The 25,084-nt window shown below is 45.4% G+C and overlaps 1 pseudogene; it reads left to right on the top strand.

Annotated features, from left to right (window-relative positions):
- LOC138811383 (protein SGT1 homolog) overlaps positions 1-24,076 on the top strand; it is a 55,046-nt pseudogene extending 30,970 nt beyond the window's left edge.
- The last annotated feature ends 1,008 nt before the right edge of the window (positions 24,077-25,084 follow it).

The following is a 25,084-nucleotide window of genomic DNA, read 5'->3' on the forward strand; positions in this document are numbered from 1 at the left end:
AAAATGTGTTTTCAGGAGGCAGGGAAATCAAAGGGAGGGAGGAAAGACAAATGGGAGAGTAAGGGTGGGCAAATGCAATCATAATATTCAATGTACATATGTGAAAGTGGAACCGGTAACTTGAGCAGCTCGATAGGATTAGGAGAGGTGGGGAGGAATGGTAGGCCAGGTGACATTGATCAAGATGCACTCTACTCATACACTGACGTGTTGAATCGAAACACCTTTGTACAACTACTTAAAGATATTTTTTTTTAATTTAAAGAAGCCTTCCACCAAAATAAACATATGGGCTCAGTCAGTGAAGCTCTAGTGGCCAAAAAATTCACATTCCAAAAGAGAGGAGAGATAGAGGGGGGAGGCCTTCTTTTCCTGCCAGGGACCCCAAAGCCTGAGCCTCGGAATTAAAGCCTAGCAATGTTTATGAAAAGCAAGTATGATCTCCAGAGCCCACTCACTAGCCTATTATGGGCATCTCCAGATCTGCCCTCGGGAATCCGTAATGGGGGTCTCTGAAGTGTGTGAAGCACTAGTGATCTGACAAGTACTTACTGACCAAGGAAAATCAACTTTGAGTACAGCAGGAAAGGTCTGGAAAAGATTGCCTAATAATGTAATGGCTCTTTCCCTGGAAATATCTGAAATAGGATAAAGGCTCCAAGTGTTCGCTGGGCCAGCAGAACCCAGTGTGAGAAGGTGGCTGTGGCTACCGAAAGCCATAGAGAAGGAGTGCCAGCAACTCCACATCTCAAAGACAGCACATTTTCACACAAAGAAAAGATGCTTTTTGCAGTAGTCATTTGAATCATGTTGCTATTACACAGTTCAGTGGAACTGAGTATATTCCCATTGTTACACAACCATCACTACAGTCCCCCATGAAATAAATGTAACTTGGTCCCCACTAAACACAAACTCCCCCTCTTCCCTTCCTTCCAGCTTCCAGCAACGGCCACATGACATGTTTGTATTTATTTATTTGTTCCAGCATTGAGAAAAACTCAGAGCCTTTAACACAGTAGGCAAGTGCTCTGCCCCTAAGTTTAGTCCCTGTCTTTATGATTTGGACTACTCTAAGTATCTCATATAAGTGGAATGATGCTGTCCTTGTCCTTTTATGACTGGTTTATTTCACTTATTGTAATGTCCTCAAGTTCTTACATGTAACGTGTCAGAATTTTTCTCCTTTTTAAGCAATATCCCATTTATACTTATATATGTACCTATGTTACTTTTCCTTCACCCATTCTTCTGTTGTTTAATATATGAGATGTTTCCCCCTCTAGTTATTGTGAATAGTGCTGCTATAAACTTGGGTATATATTTATCTCTGCTTTCACTTCTTTGGGGCATATACCCAGAAGTTGAACTGCTCAAAGAAAAGCTTAAAAAGACAAAAGCATCCTGCCCCCAGGATTAAAGATGTCAATATCCTTGCATCAAGATCCATTATAAAGAATAGACAACTATAAAAGCTAAGCTACAGGGCTGGGAAGGTGGCTCAGTGGTAGAGCACTTGCCTTGCATGCATGAGGCCCTGGGTTTGATTCCCCAGCACCACATAAGCAAAAAGAAAAAAAAGCCAGAAGTGGAACTGTGGCTCAAGTGGTAGAGCGCTAGCCTTGAGCTGAAGAGCTAAGGGACAGCGCTCAGGCCCAGAGTTCAGGCCCCACAACTGGACCCTCCCCCCCCAAAAAAAGCTAAGCTACAGTAGGCTAGGAAAGAGAAGCTACAGAAATATGAAAAAAAGGAATTGATGGCTTCCTGGGACAATTAGAGAAAATGTCACAGAAGAGATGAAATTTGAGCTAGATTCCAACAGGGAACTAAGAGTTGGCCTGGAAGGGGGGAAAATAATAGAGAAGAGCAAATGGCAGACACAACTCCCCCCCCCCGAAAGTATAGGTAACCCATAAAGTGCATATATCCTTTGATTCTGCAATTTTCTGGTCTGAATTCTTCTAGTTATCATTACACACTCAAGGCTTGCATCCAAGGATCTCCACGGACATCCATGTTGCTTAGACCTATAGAGGAGAAACTGCCTATCTGCTTGTCCCTGGGACTTGGACACCACCCAGTCACATCATACATTCACATGCCACCACTAAAAAGAGTCAAGGAGCCTCCATGTGCTGAAAGGACAAGAATTCCAGACTTACTTTTCCTTAAGAAAAGAAGAGGAACAAATTTTTTCTCAGAAAGGATATCCAAGAAACCCTTAAAGGTCCCTGCCTTTGAGGGGAGCAACTGTAGTAGAGAGGAAGAAAAAAAAAGACATGTGCATGTCTTGCATTAAAAGAAATGTTAACAAGGCTTTCTGGGTGATGGGATTATGGGACATTTTTATATTCCTTATGCGTTCCTTATTTAAAATATTTTAAAGAGGAAAGCAGCTATTTTTCTGGAATTGTTTAGTCCCAGTGGCTCTTAAAGGTGGAGGATGGAGTAGATATTTAAAGGGCCAGCCTCACTAAGGAGTAGCTCTTAGAAGAATTCCTTCTGTGTCCTTCCGAAGGGACAAGGAAGGGCAGCAATGAAAGAACTAGACCAAAAGCTTAGCGGAAGACAAAGTGTGGAACCAGGGGCTCCCAGAATACACTTGAATAGCTGTCAGAAAAGCCTGTCCCTCTGCCTCTTGGACATTTTTCTGTATTCCTGGGATCTACATTTCAGGGACAGAAACCCAGGCAACATAGGGTTAACCTTTGAGCTTTGCTTCACTGAGCACAGTGGAGGAGGAGGGGTGGTAAGAGCAGAGGGGGCCCAGCCCAGCCCCAGCTCCAGGCGGCATTAATAAAATGCAGGTGTTTGTACAGTTGCTTTATGGAGGAGGGAAGAAAGAGCAAGCATATAGAAACAAGAGCGGGGTGTGGTAGAGGAAAATGTGCCGGCAAGTCATGAGAAAGCATTTTGCAAAGTGGGCTGGCTTGAGGTAGAGAGGAATGCAGCCGTTTCTGGCACAGGCCTTCCCCATAGCTCTGTGTGTGTGTGTGTGTGTGTGTGTGTGTGTGTGTGTGTGTGTGTGTGTGTGTGTGTGTGTGTGTGTGTGTGTGTGTGTGTGTGTGTGTGTGTGTGTGTGTGTGTGTGTGTGTGTGTGTGTGTGTGTGTGATGTTCTTTCTCTCTCACACTCACACTGCCATCATAGATTTTTCTCAGAAAAATACCTGAGAATTCTTGAATTTGGGCTTCATTCATTGTGACCCAGGATTGGCTTGGACATCCTCCAGCACCTGGTCTGCCTGTTCCCCGCCCCTTCCGCACCCTGGACTCTGTACCCTGCTCCTTCTTTGTGTCATTCTCCCAGAGGCCTCAGAGTTATGATCTCTCCACAGCCAACCTCCATGCCCGAATCTTACTTGCCCTGCTTTCTCTCCAGAACTGTGGGAACACTGCTTCCTGCCTCCCTTCCCCAAGCCCTGCATTCCTTGTAGCCAGGAAGAGAGGAAAACAAAATGGCCTCTCTTCCCTGGGCATCTAGTGAGTGCCACAGCTCAGACCCGTGTCCAGCTCCTACTGTTCTAGCACTGGGGAAATAAATGTTTCAGCAGTCATTTGAGAAGAGGGGCAGGAAGTGTGATAAAGCAGAAGAGGGGGTACAATTGGCTCGTCCCTATAATCCTAGCTACTCAGGAGGCTGAGATCTGAGGTTCCTGGTTTGAAGCCAACCTGGGCTGGAAAGTTCATGAGACTCTTATTGCCAATTAATCACCAAAAAAGCCAAAAATGGAGCTGTGGCTCAAGTGGTAGAATGTTAGGCATGAACACAAAAGCTCAGGGATATGCTCAGGCCATGAGCTCAAGCTCCAGGGACCAGAACAAAAGGGGGGCGGGAGGGGGAAGGTTGGGTAGAAAAGGGAGCCTTGTCTTCTTGGCCACCCCAGGCAGAAAAGGGTGACAAAGTACAGAGGTAACAGGGAGGCAGGCAGCTCTGTGAAGAGTTGGGGCTGCTTGGATCCTCTGCCCCCCTTTTCCATATACCCCAGTGTATGGGGAATACCAGGCAGCCCCTGCCTTCTAGGGGCTTTGCTCTCAGCTTGCCAAAAAAATAAAGGAGCTTAAAGCAATTCCTCCTTTGGCTTATGTAGTTTGACTCCTTGTTTGAGGGCTATAGAGGAGTAAGATCCTAAGCATGCTCTGACATAGGAAAACGCTTTGAGTATCTGGGCTAGGTCCCAGGTGGGCTCCTTCAAAGGATTTTGGGTTCTTTTTCTTTCTTTATTTTTCTTTTTGTGCTCAAGACTAGCACTCTACCACTTGAGCCACAGCCCGGTTTCTAGTTTTCTGGTGGTTAATTGGAGATAAGAGTCTCACAGACTTTCCTGCCTAGGGTTGGCTTCAAACTGCAATCTTCAGATCTCAGCCTCCTAGGTAGTTAGGAGCCACCAGCGCCCAGCTGGATCCTGGGTTCTTGACTCTCATGAAGAAGAAAGGGAGGGGAGATGCATTAAGAGATTTTGGGCTGACCCTGAGTGTCAATATGTATGAAACTCCAGCCCACAGAGCCATGGCCTTTGGGGGCAAAAGATCAGCCCAACTGCATGACAAATGCGTTCCCTGGAATTCAGCACCCAATGAGCCTAGGGGAGCAGGGGCAGGCAAGAACTCACCAGCCACACACTGCTCTAGCCTGACTGAAATAGGTGGATCAAGTTCTGAGGGATCAAGTTTACTTTCTTTAGCTTACACCCTTCATTCCACTTGCCTCCTCACCACCCACTCCTCCACTGAGGAGGAAGGGGGGGGGTGGAGAAGCAGACCTAGTAGGGGTAAACAGGTGACAAGCAAATTCTCTCCTTACTCATTCCTGCCCACAGGCAGGCCCAGTGGGGACAGTGTAGAGAAGACAGGAATGGCCATCAACTCTGGGAATCATATTCAGAAACTCTGAGAAATCTTTCAATAAAGGTTTGGGGGTCTCTGGGCCTAGACCATCCTGTCTGACAACATTGGGAGGCAGTGACCCCAAACCAGTACCACTAAGTGGCCTTTAGGGGCCCTGTGTCCCTATGCAGCCTCTCCCTCACCTTTTAGGGCTGGAGTGGAGGAAAGCTTTGCATCTTCAAAGTCACCCACCCCACCCCCCATCTGAAAATTGTGTAGTGGCTTCATGACTTTCTTCCTCCATTCTGCCCTATGGCAGAGGTCGGCGACTACCAGATGTTTCTAATGAAGTGCCCAGCTCCAGTCCAGAGGGAACAGGCAAGCCCTGGCTCCCATAAAGGGAAACAAGAGCCCCCCAGACTTGGGAAAGCAAAAGCTGCCCAGTGAATGGGACCCACAACACTCACTTGCATTCTCCTTTCAGGAAATTGCCAAGTTAGCCCTCGCCTTTCTCCTTCCCTGCGCCTCCCTGTTCCCATAGCAACCGCCCCCTCCATCACGTGGAGCCTCTCCGCGTGCTGCCCGTGTCCCATTCCCCCCACCCCACCTCCTCTCATCTGTCTGGGTGGGAACCAGGATTAGAGTTCATTGGGGACACTTTTCCCAGGGTCGCTTTGCCTTCGTGATCCTTTTGCGCTGCCGGCTCCTGTCCCAAGCTTTTCAAGTCCTCAGGCTTAATGACCAGCCCTGGGTTTCCTCCTCTTCTCTTTTTCTGCCTCCAATAAAGCCGGGAGAATTAACCCAGGTTTTAAGTGCCCCCAGTTCCAAGCTGCATATCAAAGGGGACTTCCCCAAGCTCCTTCTGCATTTCAAAGAAGCTGATTTATCGCTTTCACTTAAACCCCCCACATTTTGGGGTAAGAGTTTTACCCAGAGGTCAAACTCTGGAAAAACAAATGGGTCCCCATTCACCCCCTCCTAGGGTGCTGTGGGCTATTAGTTTATAAACTAGGGGAGGGGAGGAGAAAGGTGGGAAACAGGCTGCTGGGCTACCCAGAAGCCAATCCAGCACCACCACCCCCCCATTCCCAGGCCCTAGATATGAGGACAGTGGGGGAGGGGAGCATCTAGAGGCGGGCTCATCTCACTGCTTCTCCAGCCCTGTGTACCTGGCCCAGGCCAAGCCTTAAAGTCTGTCCCTGTTTCCTTGACCTCTTCTGGGAAATGTGGTGCCTTGCACAACCACCAAGTATGTATTAGCACTTACCAGGGAGATGCGGGCTGCCCCAGACACCCCATTCTCAAACAGCTGGTACCACAACTCGTGGTTCATTTCCTTCTAGCTGAGAAACCTTTGTACTTAATATTTGGCCACCACTGGACTGGGCTCAAATGCCATCATACAGCCCCCAGGGTTTCTCTCCTACCTTCACAGAGAAACCTTGCCCACACCCATATGCACATTCGCTCACGCTCTCTACAACCCCTGCCACCATCCCACACTGCCTCCTACCCCACCTCAACTCAATCACCACCATTGTTTCCTGCACCTCCTCCTCCTCCCAAAGTCTGAAGTCTCTCCTTCCTCCTTGAGAACCATCCTGAGCAGACTCCAAACTCACCTCAAAATGTGAGATGTATCCCATGATTCAACAGATTGATTCCCAGGCTTTCTCAGGCATTAAGTCCCTGCCAAACAAGTCCTACTGGCCAGAAAAGCAAAGAGAAAGAAGCTGATGGATGAAACAATCTGTAAATGAGGCAGGGCAGATGGCACAGCATCCTTGAAGAATCTCTTGGCTACACTAAGGGACAAGAGCTGGAAAAGCCATGCCCAAAAGCCAGCCTCTGAGGAGAGCGTCCTGATGAAAGTGGTGAGGCATTTTCCCCCATAAGGGACATGTCTATATTTACTTTTCACCTTGCTACTAGCTCCTTCATTCCTTTGTTCATTCACGCATACATACACAAGACAATTTATGGACTGCCTATGGGGAATTAGGTTGGAGGACCAACAATAAATCATAATACAATAAGGTACATCTTGTCTCACATAAAGAAGTCAGCAATGTACATCATCCTTGCCTGAACCTTTACCTGTGGCTCCAAGGAAGACTCTAGAAAGATGGGCAAAAGCTTAGCAGAGTATATTCCAGGTGGAGGGAACAGCAAGAACAAAGGCACAACCAGATCAGGCAGATCAGCATGATCTAATACCCCAAGAATATGGAAGAAGGTGTTGAACAAAAAGTTTTGAGTGGCCAGGGGGCAAGATTGTAGATGTCAACCCAGAACCAATCACTACTACCCAATCACCCAAACTCAACCCCAACAAGATCCAAGTCATACTCCTGAAATACACCTACATCAGCACCCTCGGCCTTTTTCTGCAAGAGATTGGTGATGGCGTAAGCAAAGCAGTCAGTAACCAGGAAGGACTGAGCATTGCAGTGACACTGTTCTGAGCAGACAGACCACAGCAAGCCAGCATCTTCTGCCTCAGCCACAATTGACAAGCCATCAAGGAACCTCCCAGGGATAGAAACAAGCAGAAAATTACTAAGCACAGTGAGATAATCACCTTTAATAAAACTGCTAACACGGTCCAACAGATAGCTTTGGGCAGAGAACTTTTTGGAAGCACTGAAAAGGTTCTGCCTGGTTCTGTCCCTCTGTGGGCTGCCATGCTAATGTCACCACCCTCACTGGGTGACATTCTAAGTGACATCAACTATGATGGGGTGGAATGACCAGCTAGTTAAGAGCCACACAGGAAACCTTTCCAATGAGGGATCATTTAACAACTAAAAGAAGACAAAAACAAGGAAGAAGGGATGGAACTAAAGAAAGTAGATAATGCAGGGAGCCAGGCAGGAACACAGGACCAACAAGTCCACAGCTGTGTTGTGGCCCAGATGCTCCTGTCACCTGCAGCTCCTCCCCTGCAGCTTCTTTATGCTCAGACCCAGCCTCTGTTCACTGTTCAGGGATACACTGAGCAAAACTAGCTCTTCTCCAGAAGTCCTTGCTATGGAAACCACTCACAGAGGCTGGGGATGTGGCTTAGCAGTAGAGTGCTTGCCTAGCATGCATGAAGCCCTAGGTTCTTCGATTCTTCAGTACCACATAAACAGAAAAAGCCAGAAGTGGCACTGTGACTCCAGTGGTAAAGTGCTAGCCTTGAGCACACCTTGACAAGCTCAAGGATGGTGCCCAGGCCCTGAGTTCAAGCTCCAGGACTGGGAAAGAGAAAGAGCGAAAGAAAGAAAGAGAGAGAGAGAGAGAGAGAAAGAAAGAGAGAGAGAGAGAGAGGAGAGAGAGAAAGAAAGAAAGAAAGAAAGAAAAAAGAAAGAGAGAAAGAGGAAGGAAGGAAGGAAGGAAGGAAGGAAGGAAGGAAGGAAGGAAGGAAGGAAGGAAGGAAGGAAGGGGCAAGGCACTCATCACACCACCCTACTGTGATTAACTGAGGAAGATGAGTGGGACCCCCAAAATAGAAGCTTCTTTTTCTCTCTCTCTCTCTCTGGAGAAGGGAGGAACCCAAGGAAATTTTAGGGCAACCATATAGGGCCTGGCAATGTACCCAGGGGGGTACCTCCCAGTTAGACCTGCAGTTGGTCAAAAGTCCTTCCTAGGTCTTGCCCATCCCACTTGTCTTTGTGGCATCTTTCCTGCCCACCCCCTACTGACCCAGTTATCTTGACAGTGGCTCCCTCCAACACCTCTCCTTAGCAACCAAAGTACCACATGAAGGACAGACGGACAGAGACAGACAAAGAGAGAGAAGTTTCATGGTACAAAGGGCAGGACAGAGAAAGAGAGAGAGAGAGAGAGAGAGAGAGAGAGAGAGAGAGAGAGAGAGAGAGAGAGAGAGAGAGAGAGAGAGAGAGAGATCTGCCCTCAAGGAGCTTTCCCCAGAGAGACGGGTCCCTTGGGAAACCCATGCTCTCTGGTACCCCAGCAGCCCAGACACCCATACAAGTGGTGCTCCATTCCCTAGCTATAGGTGGGCCCTCAGTGCTCTCAGGTCTCATTCCCACTCACAAGGCATGAGCAACAGAAGTACCAACCGCTGGACTTTCCATGGGCTGCCTGTGTCCACATTCATTTCCTGATTTTACTTCTCCTCCATACATGGCCAGAGAAGAAAGGTTGAAAAAAAAAAGAACTTAAACTTTTCTCAAGGACCCTATTGTGTACCTTTTCACACTGAGCTTTCAAGCCACTGCCAAAATGCCACATGTTCCCTCCCCTACCCCTCAACCCCAGAGCCATGTCCTCTGGCCTCCTCTGCCCCGCTTTGCCCCACCAGCCCCCTGGAAAGCTTCAACCCTCATGGTACAAACTCTCAGACTCTAGTTGATCTTGGCCCACAGCCAAGTCACCATCTTTCACTGTCCAGAGCCCTCACCTCCACTTCAGTGACAAAGACAGGTGTCCAGGGGAATCTGGCTCAGTCTGCTGGAAACCAGAGGAAATAACATTGGTCTGATTCAAGGCCCGGAGAAGTGAGTCAGCCCCCAGCCCATAGCCTTCACTGTTACCTAATATCATCCACGTTATTCAGTTTACTAGACAGCAGAGCCCAGCCAGAATCCTAGGAGTCAGAGGATGACTTATCAGTCAGTTGTGGGGTCAACATCAAGTACACACCCTGCTTCTGTCCAAAAACTGGAGTGCAACTCACAAGAGTCAAGAGAGACACATGACTCCAAGTCTCTTCCTGAAGCCCCCAGTTACTCTGAGCAAACTCTTCTGTTTCGTACCTTGGGGAAATGTCCCCTATGAATAAAATGAATAGGAAAATCCTCACCTGTGGCCATGATGCCTCACCAGAGCTTGTCCTCCTAGCAATCAGGAAACTTCCCACTGAACAGAAATACCTAATGTGATGGGAACTTCCAATGAGCCACAGAAGTGGAAATAAACCACGAGGTGATCTTGAGACTCTTGTGTTTAGGGGACATAAGAAATAATCCTCCACCAGGTACAATGCCTACACCTGTATTCTTAGCTACTCAGGAAGCAGATATCAGGAGGATTGTAGTCCAACTCTGAAGGATAAAAAATGTAAGATGTATCTCAAAAATAACCAAAGCAAAATGGGCTGAAGGTGTGGCTCAAGTGGTAGAACATCTACCTAGTAAACACAAGGCTCCCAGTTCAAACCCCAGTACCAAAGAAAAGAGGGAAAGAAGGGGGGAAGGAAGGAAAGAGGAAAGGAGGGAAAAGGAAAGAGGGAGTTACCCTCTTTCCTTTTAAAGAGGAGCCAAGTAAGAAAAACACCACGCACATGTATTCAGGCAAGGGGTAGGTTTATTCATCTTTCCAGCTGGCACCAGGCCAGGCTAGCACTCCACGTGGCTGGGAAAGAGAGCGTCCAGCCCTGGGGTAGGCCTTATCCTAGGGTAGGGGTGGGGAAAGGTGTGGCCACATCAAATCCAGATGTGACCTCAGCGGATGCAGATGTGACCTCTTCGAGGTGTGCTAGTTGCCTAGGTAACGCAGGTACTGGTGGAGACTTTGCTGCGAGGAAGATGGAGTCTGCTCGCCATCCTTACATTACAGTGGACCTTACAGAGGGAGAGAAGGAGAAAAGGAAGGAGAAAGGGAGAGAGGGAAAGGGGAGAAGGGAGAAAGGAGAAGTAAAGGAAGGTGCCAAAACTGGTCTGCTCCATTTGTACTTGGAATTAGATAATATAGAGGTAGAGGGAGAAGATGCTGGAGAAGGAAGCCCAGGTTGGAGTTGTGGCCTCCAGACTTTGAAGACCAGGCCAACAAAGATAGAAGGGAGTGAGCCTCCCATATAACTCCCAATCCCTACTCCCAATATGACATAATTCACAGGACCAGCCCAGAGCCACAAACCAAACAAAACTAAACCAAACTTCATCCTTTTTCATCCTTTTGGAAAATGGTCCCCTTCATCTTCTCTCTTGATGCTAAAGCTTCCCTCAGCTTAGCTACCAGCCCTCCCAGGGTGCTTGCAATTAATAAAAGTGAGAGCCTCAGCATTCCAAAGAAGGAATTGCATGCACTGTGTTTGTTTTATAATTTTTTTTGTTGGTCATGGGACTTGGGCCTGGGACTGAGCGCTGTCCCTCAGCTCTTCAGCTCAAGGTGAGCGCTTTACCACTTCTGGTTTTCTGGTGGTTAATTGGAGATAAGAGTTTCATGACTTTCCTGCCTGGACTGGCTTTGAACTGTAATACGCAGATTTCAGCCTCCTGAGTAGTTAGGATTATAGGCATGAGCCCCAGGCACCATGCTGTTTTATAATTTTTAAGTCAGTTTATTGAGGCAGAATTTACATACAATAAAACTCCTTCCCCTTTCCCCCCCTGCTCTGTAGGTTCCAGGGCTTGGGCACTGATCCTGAGTTTTCTTACTCAAGACTAGTGCTCTATCATTTGAGCCAGAGCTCTACTTTCAGCTTTTTTGGGGGTAGTTTCATTGGAGATAAGAGTCTCATGGACTTTCCAGTGCAGGCTGGCTTTGAACCTCAATCCTCAGATCTTAACTTCCTGAGTAGCTAGGGTTACAGGCATAAGCCACTGGCACCCAGTAAATTCATCCATTTTAAACTCTACTTCTGTGAGTTTTAAATGTATGCGGTTATATAACCATCACCACAATAAAGACACCAAAAGTATTCCATAATCCTCAGATTCTGCAATGTTTCTTTATAGTCAAACTCTTCCCCCAGCCCAGACCCTCAAAACTGATTATGAGTTTATTTCCTCTTTTTAGTTTTGTCTTTTCCAAAATGTCCTATCAACAGAACCATACCATACATACACAGCCACCAGAGAGAGGACCTGCTTTTACTTGGCCCAGTGTACTTGAGGCTCACTCAGGTTATGTTAAATTCAGAAGTTCATGTTCATTGATGAGCAGTGTTCCACTACACAGATGCATAACAGAGACTTATTCATTCAGTAATCAAAGGACATTGGACTCATTACCATTTGAGGCTATTCTAATTAGAGCCATTGTTAACATCTGTATATAAGTTTTTGTGTAGACATGTTTTCATTTAACTTGGTAAATACCTAAGAGTGGTATCGCTGGAACCTTTTCCAAAGCAAAGATACTATTTTACCCTCCTGCCCAATGTATGAGAGTTCCAGTTGCTCCATATAGTTTCCAGCATCCAATACTTTTATTATTTGTGGGATCTTTTATTTCAGCCACTTCGAAAGTGGTTGCCATTCACATCTTCTTTGATGAAAGTATGCTTAAATATCTGGCCCATTAAAAAAATAGGATTGTTTTCTTCTTATTGAATTCTGAGGGTTTTTAAATATATATATATATATATATATATATATATATATATATATATATATAGTACATACAAGTTTTCTATCAAAATAGGCTTTTGCAAATATATTTTCCTTCATCTTTTTAACAGGAAAAACAGAAGTTTTCCATTGTGATGAAATAAAATTGATCACTTTTTAGTGGGTTGTGTTTTCAGCATCATAATCCAAGAAATTCTTGTTTAGTCCAAATCACAAATGCCATTTTCCTATGTTTGACTTTTTCTCCTTTTATAGTTTTATTTTTTCTTTCATACACTACAGTTTTCTTTTATACTTATTTTTGCATTGGTACTAGGCTTAAAGTCAAGGCCTAAGCACTGTCCTTTAGCTTTTTTGCTCAAGGCTGGAACTCTAAAACTTGAGCCATAACTCTACTTCTGGCTCTTTGGTGGTTAACTGGAGATAAGAGTCTCATGAACTTTCCTGCACTGATTGGCTTTGAACCTTGATTCTCAGATCTCAGCCCAGTCATTAGCTATGATTACAGGCATGAACCAACAGTGCCAGTTTGTCTTTTATACTGTGAAGTTAACATTTATGTCTTGATTTATTTGGGACTATAGGCCAATGTTTTCATGTTGCCACTGTCTCCTGCCACTGTCTCCTCCTCCTCTTTCTCCTTCTTTTTATTTCCTCCTCCTCCTCATTCTTCTCTTCCTGCTCCTCCTCCTTTTCCTTCCTGTCCCTCTCCTGCTCCCTCTTGTCTTCCCCCTCCTTTGCTTACTCTTCCTCTTCTTCCCGCTCCTTCTCCTTTTTTATTTTCCACATATGGACATTTAAATTTTCTAGCACTAGTTTTTAAGCCCTGTCTATTGAATTTTTGCATTGTTACAGATCCTCTGACTTTGCATGTGCAGCTGTATTTCTTCACTCTCCTTTCTTTCCCATTGTTAGAAATGTTTACCATTTAATTATTCCACTGTCTCGCTTTCTAGTAACTCTTAAAATCAGGCAGTGCGGAACCTAGTTGTACTGTTTTTAAGGTCCTCCCTCCTCTACACTGAGGTTTTTTTAGGCCAGGGCCAAAAGTTGGACAAGGCTCAGGGCCATTTCTGTCTTGCGGGTCCTTGTGATACAAACCTTGACAGTCGTCTCCTGCCATACCTGCGTCCTAGGAATACCAATATGCTGACAGCACTCAGCTTTTACTTAGCCATGTCAAGTCTTCAAGCCTTTAACCACTGGTGGTCCCTGGCCTGGCCTCCTCAGAAGTCACTTTGCCCAGAAGTATAGTATAATGGTCAGAGAGTGAACTTGAGAATCAGACTGCCCAGACTTGAACTCAGAGTATAGGAAACTACTTGTATGAAGGCAATTTAGTATTTTTTTTTAAAAAAGCAAAATAAGGGGTTATATTAGGGATTATATGAGTCAATATATAAATAAATACATGTACTTGTTTAAATGCATCCTATAAACAAACAGAATGGGATGTATACCCAAGGAAATGTGGGTTGTTATATTTAGTTGACAATTGAGATGCCTTTGAGGCCCACAATTCCCCTAGTCCTGTCCCCCCCCACACACACACACAGACAGACTCAGCCCGTGACAGAGCTGCTGTTCCTAGGCCCCTCACTCTAGGGAACAAGTAGCAGCTGGTAAGTGCCAATGGGCACTGAGAAGATGTGACTCCCGCCTCCATGTCCATGTGTACCACTCAACACACCCAACATGGGGATCCCTCCTGCTGGGACCCGGGCCAGGAGTTCACACCTGTGCTGCCCCAAGGTCCTGGGCAACCAGGCCTCTGAACTTCAGGGATGGAGCCCACTTGCAAGATGGCAGGATGTGTCCCAGGCCTGAGAGGCAGAACTATTCATCCTTGAAGGGACATCTCCCCGAGACGGAGGCCAAGAAAGGACCAGTAACATCACTTGTTTTATTTCAGCGTGGAATGGAGCCCTGCAAGTAGAGAGGACTCCTGAACGTGAGAATTGGCTTGGGGTATGGAAGGAAGCTCGGGGGAGCAGCCTGGAGGCAGAGAAGGTTTCTAATCCTGCTCAAGGCCACTTTCCTGACCTCAGGTTCCTCACCTCTCTAGACACCCCTTATGGGGAACAGGAACAAAGTCTGTTGTGTACAGCCCTTGTGCAGGTCCAGGTCACAAGCTGGCTGTGTACTCTACCTGGGAGGGGTAGAATGTTTCTGGGAGGCCCAGAGCACTCTCTAGGGAGCTAAGAACCAGAAGAGGGAAACCATCTCCTACAGCCCCTTCACAGCCTGGGCCCTAGAAAGGGCCCTCCAGAGAAGAACTCTCCTCCTTGCCCTAAGGCGTCTGGTGCCTGGATCCTTGGGCCTTCTCTCTCTAGCCCCAGGCACAGCTGAGGAGAGCAACAGGAGAGCAGGCACTGCCCGGCTAGGCACCCACTGTGTGAGGCAGGAGAAGAGGGTGGCCCTGACTCTTTACTAGAGCCTCAGGGAGGAGGCAAAGGCATTCCTGTGTGTCCCTTCCATCGCTCAGTTATTTCCTCCTCTGCTCCAGGACCAGTGCTCCATCTGCTCCTACTTAACCATTTCCTGTTGACTGCTTGCCTTCTGCAGCCTCCATGCCAGCAGCCAGCAGTCTCGTAGTCCAGCAAGACTTTCCCGCATGGACAGACACATGGACAGAGAAGGGTCGGCTTTCTCTAGATCCTAAAGAGCAAAGAGCAGCTTCCCTTCCGGCAGCTTCATCAGCTTCAGGAACATTGTCAGGCTTTCCCCAGTAGGATATGGCCAGGGAGGGAAAGAACTTCCCAGCCGAACCAGACTGACTTGCCACACTGAGTGTTAGTCACCCCTTCATGAGACACAGCTGTGCCCTGTTGTGCCCTCTTCTCTCCCAAGCCCTGCCCTATTCCACCTGCCCAAAGCAGATATCTATTTTAGCCCCTCACACTGGCACAGGGAATGAGAGCCCATCGAGTCACTGGTCACTACAAATGCTCCTCCGGCACTCTGGAAGAACTCTGAGAATTTTCTAATAACCGATTTGGGGGATGGGGTCCAAGACGTGGTTCCAACCTTAGCACCACTTATTTTTATTTTTGCGAATTGGACAAATCCTGTCATGGGGAATAATAATGCTAACTACCTAGTAGGGTTGTGACAGTGATATCATATAATGCACAAGCAGGTTATTGCTACAAATGAAATGAGCAGTGCATCGTAGTCTGTGCTATGGTTGTTATGTAAGGGGGAAGAATGATCCTTTACGCATGGCCATTTTTCTTTTTTTCTTTTTTCTTTTTTTCCAGTCATGGGGCCTGAACTCTGGTCCTGGGCGCTGTCCCTGAACTCTTCAGCTCACAGCGAGCACACTACCACTTGAGCCACAGCACCACTTCCGGCTTTTTCTGCTTATGTGGTACTGAGGAATCGAACCCAGGGCCTCATGCATGCAAGGCAAGCACTCTACCACTGAGCCACCTTCCCAGCCCAACACACAGCCTTTTTTCACAGGCTCTTTTCTTGCTAGGTAGGTGCTCTGTCATTGGAACCACACCCCCAACTCTTTTTGTTTTAGTTACTTTCTAGATAGAGTCATGTTTTGCCTAGGGTAGCCTCAGACTGAAATTACTCCACATATGTTTCCTGTGTAGCTGGGATTGCAGGCAGGCCAGCATTGGTTGGAATGTGATCTCCACTCCTAGAGGGTTTAGGTGGAATAGCCTGTAACTGAGTCCTTCCCAGTCTTTACCTCCCAAACAACGGCTTGCAAGTGTGCACCACTCTAGCCATCCCACACAACGTAACGGTAACACATCCCTTGACCCCTGTCTGAGACTGTAGCTAACATGGAACCAAATAAAAGAACTAGAAGATTTCCCAGCATCTGCCATCCACTGACCATAGAAACGATCCCCATCAGGCACCATTGAGAAGTGAGGTGACCATGGCTGTGGGCAGAGAGAACAAGAATCAATGCCAGAAACCATAGCTCCATGGGAGGGCCTGGAAGGGATAGAGAAGGCTGCAGATTGGCCCTGAGAACTCTGCTGCCCTCTGTTCCTGGAAGCCAATTTGTCTACCTCTCAAACAGAAGGCCTCCAACGCAGCTGATCCTGACTCTCAGGGATTTTCGCTTCAGCATTTGACACCTGGGGTTGGGTAATTCTTGTGGGGCACTGGAAGATGGTTGGCAACATCCCAACCCCTAACATCCACACTAGATGCCATCCCCTTGCCAGTTGTGACAAGAATGTCTCCAATCACTGACAAATACACATCCACACACTCTGAGAGCCTCTCCTGTGGGCAATAGAGTGATAGAGTGAACTTCCTGGATTCCCCCACTCAACCCCACCTCCTTGCCTTCTGCTGGGCCTTCCTCCCCAACTCACCCTTCTCCAGGCTTGGCAGGGATGTCCTCCCAAAATTCTCTGGGAAAAGCAACACCCAGCCGCTCACTGCATCTTGGGAAGGCATCTTGGGAAGGCAGCTTGGTCCAGCTGCTGGCAATTAGGATCAATGGGCTAAAGGGCTGCTAGGCCAAGGAGTAGTCATGAAGGCCTCCCAGTGGTAACAGGGGAATACAGAGGCTGAGAACAGCCAGAGACCACCATGAATGGGATATAGGCCCTGACATTGGCACTTTTGCTTGGTCATCAGCCCAGCTGACAAGGAGCACAGAACCCCAGCAGGTTGTCATCCCCAAAAGACAGGCTGATGATAAACCCCGTGTTGAGGATGTCCAGGCTGGATCAGAAATCAAGTTCAAAACTTCATCTGGAAGCACCAATATAAGTACTTTCTCTCCAGAAAAGGGACCGAAAAGAACCCTTAAGAAAGGGTCAAAGGAAGGAAGCATCTGGCAGGCTTCACAAGGGTGTGGCTTTGAAGCAAGTTCTGGCAAATGTCCTATGCAGCAGGTAAAGAAGCAGATGGAGGAACATTACTAGAGACAGGTGCTCATGTCCCACACATAGGCAAAGGTCTCAGGTGTGTGTGGCTGACATAGGAGCCCTGGTGGGCAGCAGGGCATTACACGTGAGTGAGGGGAATGAAAGTAAGGAGGGTCTATTACCATAGAAACACAGGCTGACAACATGAAGATGAATGGCCATTTATGTAGGGTACAAATACACCTCACTACTGAAATGCAGGTTACTCTGAGGTGTTGGCCAACCAGCAGCTAGTGTAGGCAAGCTAGCCTTTGTTCCCACGAGAGACCCAAGCTCAGGTACACGTAGGCCATAATCAGTTCCATGGGGAAGACAAGAGTTTCCCCTGTTCAGAACACGGTCACAAAGAAAGTACATGCCTCTAAACCAAGATATAGTCAGGAAGCACACAGTCCTAGGTCCACATAAGAGTCACTGAAGACTGGCTCACAGCACCTTCCCTCCAGGCTACTTTGGAAGAGCACCAGGGCAGTTAGACCAGCCTGGCCCCCAGGGCAAGGGAGATCTGATGGAGATCTGGAGCTCTGGTACCCAGGCTCAACCCTGGCTGGAGGAGACTCCGTCCCCCGCCCCTCCCACCCAGTCCCAGGAAAGACCTGAGAGTTTTCATTTCCAACCTGTCTGGGCCTTGCCTTTCCTGCCAAGTGGCTTTGCCAGGAAGCCTAGAACAGCTGAGCAAGCTTTTCAGGACAGGCTGGACGCCAGAGCCACACAAAAGTCATCTCCTGTGGCCAAAGGAGCTTTCTCTAGAGGCTCTCCAAGTTTTGGGGGTTTCATTTTGTTTTTTGTTTTTTTTTAATTTTTTAATACGAGAAATAAGGGTTGGCTGAGCTGCAAGGATGCAAAAAAAAAAAAAAAAAAAAAGGCAGGAGAGGGAGGGGGTGTTACAACCAAGCCAATCACAGCCTTGGCAAATGAATGGATGTTTTTAAAGTAACAAGTCACCCAGAAAAGCACAAATAAAACTGAAAAGCTAAAATGCATCCTTAATAAATATTATTTGAAATAGAAACAAGTGTTCACTTTTTTTGAAAATCTATACAAATCTAATAAGCACAGAGTGGGGTGTGTGTGTGTGTGTGTGTGTGTGTGTGTGTGTGTGTGTGTGTGTGTGTGTGTGTGTGTGTGTGTGTGTACAGGAGAGGATGCAATAGAACAAGATGTACCTTTGATGAAAATCTTCCCTCTGAAATTCTGTACCCATGGCCACTTCTTCCTCCCTAGACCAGTAGGTTGCAGTTCTCTCACTGAGAGACACAGCTCTTACAAGCCTTCTACCCTCCAGATGGACACCTACCTACTCTACTTGAAAGATGAGGGCATTCCTTTGAATTGTCCTTTGGGTCATCTTTCCTCCACACACAGCTCACCCTCAACAGAGACTCTGGGTTTTAGTTCCCCATCCCTCCCTACCCTCTGTCTCTGCCAATTCTACCTGCCACCCCAAATTAGCCTTCTTAAAATCCTGCTTGATTCATCCCCTATCCTTGTCCAAATGACATTAGGCAAAATCTCTTATCAGGATTTCAGGACATCCAAGTCCCTCCCTTGTGCTGACCTCTCCTGAAGTAGTCTCCTCTAGACAGCTAACCATCCCCACCCTCTACACCCTCCCAGCCCTTCCCCACCTACCCAGGAGTTTGTGCCTCACAGAGCATCTTCTGGGTTTGTGACTTGCCAACATCAGGCCACTTCCTTGGGTTTACATCTACAATTCTTCCTTCTCCAACCAAGGCCTCATCTGTACTTCTTGATCAGTTCTTTTTAAGCACACTGCTTGAGTTATAAGCTATCTCACCAAAGAATTTGGATTGCTAGATTTAGCAAATTAAAATCCCAGAGTCTTGATTAAATTTGAATTTCAAGTCCACAGTAACAACCAAAACTTTATAATAAATCTCTGTGATACTTAAAATATGTTGACATTAAAATTTTGTTGTTGGAATTCAGATTTCAGTGGGAATTCTCTATGTTCTCTAGCAGCCCTTCATAGAAAGCAGCAGCCCATTTTTGATGGGTTCTATCCCACTCAATCAGACTAGTTTCTCAGGATCTGTACGTGTGTGTGTGTGTGTGTGTGTGTTGTGTGTGTGTGTGTGTGTGTGTAAGAGAGAGAGAGAGAGAGAGAAAGAGACAGACAGATAGACAGACAGCAGGTGCTGGGGTTCAAACCCAGGGCCTTCCTTGCACATGCTAGGCAAGCACTCTGCCACTGAGCTACACCATGACTCAGAACCTGTATTGTTGAATCATTTTTGATTCAGCAAAGAATCACTTGCTTTTATCTGCTGTGGACCCACTTGAATGCCTTTGGTCCAGCATAAACATTTTCAATAAGCTCCTGGCAGGCCACCTAGAGTACATCTCTTTCTATACCACCTCTTTTTCTCCAAAATACCTGTCTTCAAGAACTTTGCTAGGGCAAACAGTCATCAGGCAATAATTTTTAACCAAGGAAGGCAGAAGCTCTGGAGCAGCCTGCTTGTTTTCAAAGCTCAACTTGCTATCCACAAGACCTCAAACAAGTGACTTGGCATCTCTGTGTCTCAATTTCCTCATTTACAAATTAGCAATAATATCTCTTTATAGGGTTTTATGAGAATCCAATGAGCATGGATAGACATGGGTAAATTCACTGTCTCTCACAGAAAGCGTATAATAAATAAGGTCGTGATGATCTAAGTCTGTCAAGTGACATCATTATGGTCTTCTTTGGAAGGTTCTTTCACTAGATGCTCCCTGACATGGTATCCAGGTGTGATTTGCATATGTAACAGAGCTATAGGAGAGCCATAAGGAGGACAAGGGAACAAAGAGACAGGGGACAAGGTTCTTCAAAGAGGCAGAGCAAGACACCAATTTGCTCTTATGTGAATTAGGAAAACCCTGTCCCCCCTTCTCCAATTAAATGCAAAGCAATACCCCCTTTTTTTCAATTCCCAAAAGTACTCATCTCACATCTTTAAAAATCAAAGGGGTTACACATGCGGCTCAAGGGGTCCAGTCTTTGCCTAGTGAAGACAAGGCTCTGAGTTCAGACCTCAGTATGGCCAAAACAAGGAGAGACAAGGAAAGGCTGTTTTCCTCTGTAATGAAAGCAGAGTCAGGGGGCTCCAGGCTGGACTGGATGATGACAGGAGAAAACTACCACTGGCTTTGGACCCTACGGAAGAGCATCTGGACCTCAGGGATGATATTCTTTTGCATCCTTTCACCCCTTGCTCAGCTTCCAAGCCCTCCATTCTGCCCTTGAACCTCAGCAGGGGTGGGGGACCTTGGGCCTTTTGAGGGGATTCTAGGTCAAGTCTTCAAATTGAATGCTCATAGGAAAAAACTTGCTGAACAGCAATTCTTTAAGGTCACTAAATTCACAATTTCACAGTAACTCCTTAACTATTCTGAGTGAATGTTTTCCTGAACAGTCATTTAGGGAATATTGAATTTGTCAGAAATTTAAATGCTAGCATGATTTCCTTTTCTTATTTACACAGTCTTCTTATGGACATGTTTTTCTTTTAAATATATATATATATATATATATATTTTTTTTTTTTTTTTTTTTTTTTTTTTTTTTGGGTCGTGGGGCCTGAACTCTGGGCCTGGGTGCTGTCCCTCAGCTCTTCAGCTCAAGGCTAGCTCTCTATCACTTGAGCCACAGCGCCACTCCGGCTTTTTTCTTTTTGCTTATGTGGTGCTGAGGAATCGAACCCAGGGCCTCAGGCATGCAAGGCAAGTACTCTACCACTGAGCCACCTTTCCAGCCTTAAATATGTTACTTTAAATAACACATTTTTCTTATGAAGGCATTTGTGAGAATACTCAATAAAATAATGCATTGTTTTTCTCATGCTTTGTTTTCTGAGATAGAGACTCACAATATGGCCAAGGTTGGCCTCAGACTTTATATCCCTGCCTCTACTTCCCAGATGCTGGGAATTTAGACATATACCGGGAATTTAGACCATGTTTGATTTCAGAACATATTTCTAGTGCATAGTTACTAACATTCAAAGAGACAATAATCATATGTTCATAAATAATACAGACACTAAATGTATTTGAACAGATTGTTGTTTAAGGCAAAATTCTGGAAAATTAACAAATTTGGTAAATTTTTAAAAATCTAGTGAATTGACTCCTGAATGAATTAGTTTTCAGAGACTTGTCCTAATTCTCATGAAAGCATATCAGTGTTTTGCCTCCTGTCATATGTTTACCATGTGATTCTGAGAACTTCTAGAACAGCAGTCCTCAAATATGAATTCGCATTAGGTTATCAGGAAGCTTAGCTAATGCTGGCTCTTGGCTTACAGCCCCAAAGGATTCTGTTCTAAGTGATGACCCATGAGTGGACAGGTTGCTTATCATTCCAAAGCCACTCAGATACATGAAGACCCCACATGTCATTTTGAGGGTGAGGAATGGTTAATCATGAAGTTACTTGATAGTCTGAAGATTTTTCCCCTTTAAAAAAAAAATAGAACAGAGCTGAGAGCCTTTATTAATTTCAAGCAAATCAGACTTCAGAGCAAGAAAAAAATCATGAGTTAGAAAGAGACATTGCATAATAAAAATTAATAATATGTATATATACATGTGCAAGTAGATATAAAAGGCTTTAATTCACATGTGCCCAGTAAACTACCAAATGTATAAGGGAAAAAAATGACAGAACTACAAAAAGAAATAGATTCCTTATAATACCTAGAATTTCAACATCTCAATTACTAATTGAAAGAACCAGCAGGTATGTATCGCATATGTGTTGTGTATGCCACATATATTCGGTGTATGTAGAATATCATGTAGGCTGCCATGTGTGCCATGTATGTCATATAGGTCTTGTGTGCCTGGCATGCATGCTGCATGTCACGTTTGTTGCGTGTCATGTGTGACATGTCAGGTGTCATGTGTGTCATGTGTGACATGTACAACACATGACATGTGTGAACTATGCCATATTTGTCATGCATGGTACGTTGCTGTGTGTAGTGTCGCCTATGTCATATATGTCATGCATACCAATATTCCATGTGTGTAATGTGTGACGTGCATTGTATGCATGACATATGTGGCATGCATGTCCCATATCACATGTGTCACATGTGGCATGCATCATGTGTCGCCTGTGTCGTGTGTCATGTGTGACAAGGGTTGCATTGTGTATGGCACATGTGACAAGACACGTGATATGCCATGTGTGTCGTTGTGGCACATGTGGCATATACAATGTATGTCGCATGCATGTCATGCATCTCATGTGTCCTGTGTCATGTGTGTCACCTATATCATGTGTTGCATGTCTCGTGTCATATGTGGTGGGCATGTGTGCCATTTACGCCATGTATGTTGTTTATGTCACATACATGTCATGCATGTTGTGTATGTGTTACATGTGTGCCCTACACATCATTTGTGTTGCATATATGTCCCTTCTTTTAGCAAGCTTTAAAATTACATCCATCTAGAAGTTTCCCACTTGGGTGGCAACAGAACTCTTTACCCTGTTAGTGGCTGACTCTGCATCAGTCACAGTGACTTAGAGATAATAGCGGCTGCAGCAGGACCTGCAACTGCCCAGCAGTTTTTCCCAAGCTTCTCTGATGCTCTAATTGACGAGGACTCCCAGGTGGCCTTGGAGGAGCTAACTAAGGTCTTAGAACAGAATCCTGATGATGCACAGTATTATTGTCAGAGAGTTTATTGTCACATTCTTCTTAGAAAATACTGTGGTGTCATTGCTGATGCAAAGTTGAGTTCAAGAGACTCAATCCAAATAATGCCACTGCTATACTAAGAAAAGGAATATGTGAATACTATAGGAAAAAAAACTATGCTGTTGCTCTAGAACGTTTTACAGAAAGACAGAAATTAAGTGCAGATGCAGATTTCAGTGTCAGAATGGAACAGAATCTGAGGTGAATCAATCTGCATCCCAGTGGACGCAGTCAAAAATCAAGTATGATTGGTATCAGACAGAATGTCAAGCAATCATTACACTTGTGATAAAGAATGTTCAGAAGAATGACGTAAATTCTCTGAAGTTTCTGAAAAAGAGTTATCTGCTTTTTACAAGATTATTTCTTTGTTGCTTTGTATGTCCCTCCCCCACAGTGTAACTCCCGCTTTCACTATATTTGATGTCAGTATAACATGTAGAGGAGATGGGGACAAACAAGTCGTTTAAGGATTCAGGTGGACCTGTTGCAACAATGAGAAGTACAAAATGTCATGTCAAAACCAGCTTTACAATGTCGGTGTGGGGGGGGGGAGGGGGGTATAATTGAGTGGGGGGAGGGGGGTAAAATTGGGTGGGGGGAGGGGGGAGGCGGGGAAGGGAAGTGAAGGGTAAACAAAGGAGGAGGCTGCAATGCTTGGTAAGAAATGTATGCATTAGCCTGCCCATGTAATTGTAGCCCCTCTGTACAGTATGTTCCCAAATAAAATAAAATACAATTAAAAAAAAAAAAAAAGAGTTATCTGCTTTGGTGAGAGAGGAAAAACTAAGGGGGCAAGGATATGTGCCCACACCAAAAAAGTTTATAGCAGATGTAAATAACCTATATTCATCATCATCTCATTATATAAGAAATTGGGGGGCTGGGAAGGTGGCTCAGTGGTAGAGTGTTTGCCTTACATGCATGAGGCCCTGGGTTCGATTCCTCAGCACCACACAAGAAAAAAGAAAAAAGCCGGAAGTGGTGCTGTGACTCAAGTGGTAGAGCACTAGCCTTGAGCTGAAATGCTGAGGGACAGCGCCCAGGCCCAGAGTTCAGGCCCCATGACCGGACCCAAAAAAAAAAAAAGAAAAGAAATTGGGATACATTGGTTGGTGAAATCAACAAAGAAGAAAAGAATGAGAAGTTGGAGGGCGATGCAGCTTTCAGCAAATCTATTCAGATGGCTCTGATGAAGTGAAACGTTCCATGAACAAATCACTTATGGAGTCTAGTGGTACAGTTTTGAGTACCAATTGGTCATATGGAGGTAAAAGGAGAGTTGAAATCAATCCTCCTGATGATATGGAATGGAAAATGTACTAACGCTACCACTGTATTGCATATATTCACTAATACCCAGCGTGTATCGATACTGCATTCTTGAATTTTGAACACTGAATATCTTTTTTTTTTTTTTTTTTTGGGTCCGGTCGTGGGTCCTGAACTCTGGGCCTGGGCACTGTCCCTCAGCTCTTCAGCTGAAGGCTAGTGCTCTACCACTTGAGCCACAGCCCCACTTCCAGCTTTTTGCTTATGTGGTGCTGAGGAATTGAACCCAGGGCCTCAGGCATGCAAGGCAAGCACTCTACCACTGAGCCACTTCCTAGCCCGAACACTGAATATCTTTTTAAAAGATATCTTTACCTTGTTGTGCTTTGGAAACTATTTTCCTTCAAGTGTTCTAAGAGTCTAATGAAGAATGAAGATCACATCTTTATTACTTCTGTCCCTAAAGATTTCAAACATGATGAATCTGAATGAAATAGTATTTGCCACTAGGCAGATTCATTCTGTTTACTAGTTGGGGGAGTGGAGAAATCTTTGATGACATATCTTGGGTTGTTGCCTTACTTTTGATAAAATATTCTGTTATTAGACCTGGCAACTTTGGTTGAGCACAAATTTTTTAACTTCATTTTTATGTTTTCTTTTAAAAACTGCTTTTGAATGAGAGTGATAAATACAATTTTTCCATGAAAACAAAAAAATTACATCCCTCATTAACTCTAGCTTATAAAATAACAAAATTACCTATATCCTACCATTCTACAGTATCTTTTATTAAAAAAAAAACAGCCTTCAACATACATAAATATTTACTGATTGACAAAATGTGTGTGGCTATTTATAGCCCTCCTGTACCACTTATCATATAAAAACACTTTCACCTGCCAATGTATTGTTATTATCATTTCTAATGGCTGTGTAATATGCCACTGCTATGGTTCGGATGTGGTTTGTTACCTAGGGGTTCAGGTGTTGGAAGTTTGGTGTAGTCATGTTGAGGTGATCAAATTTTACAAGGTAGGACCTTATGAGAGGTTCTTAAGT

The sequence above is a fragment of the Dipodomys merriami genome, unplaced genomic scaffold, assembly GCF_024711535.1.
Source record: "Dipodomys merriami isolate MVZ:Mamm:240054 unplaced genomic scaffold, mDipMer1.0.p SCAF_521, whole genome shotgun sequence".
Taxonomy (NCBI): domain Eukaryota; kingdom Metazoa; phylum Chordata; class Mammalia; order Rodentia; family Heteromyidae; genus Dipodomys; species Dipodomys merriami.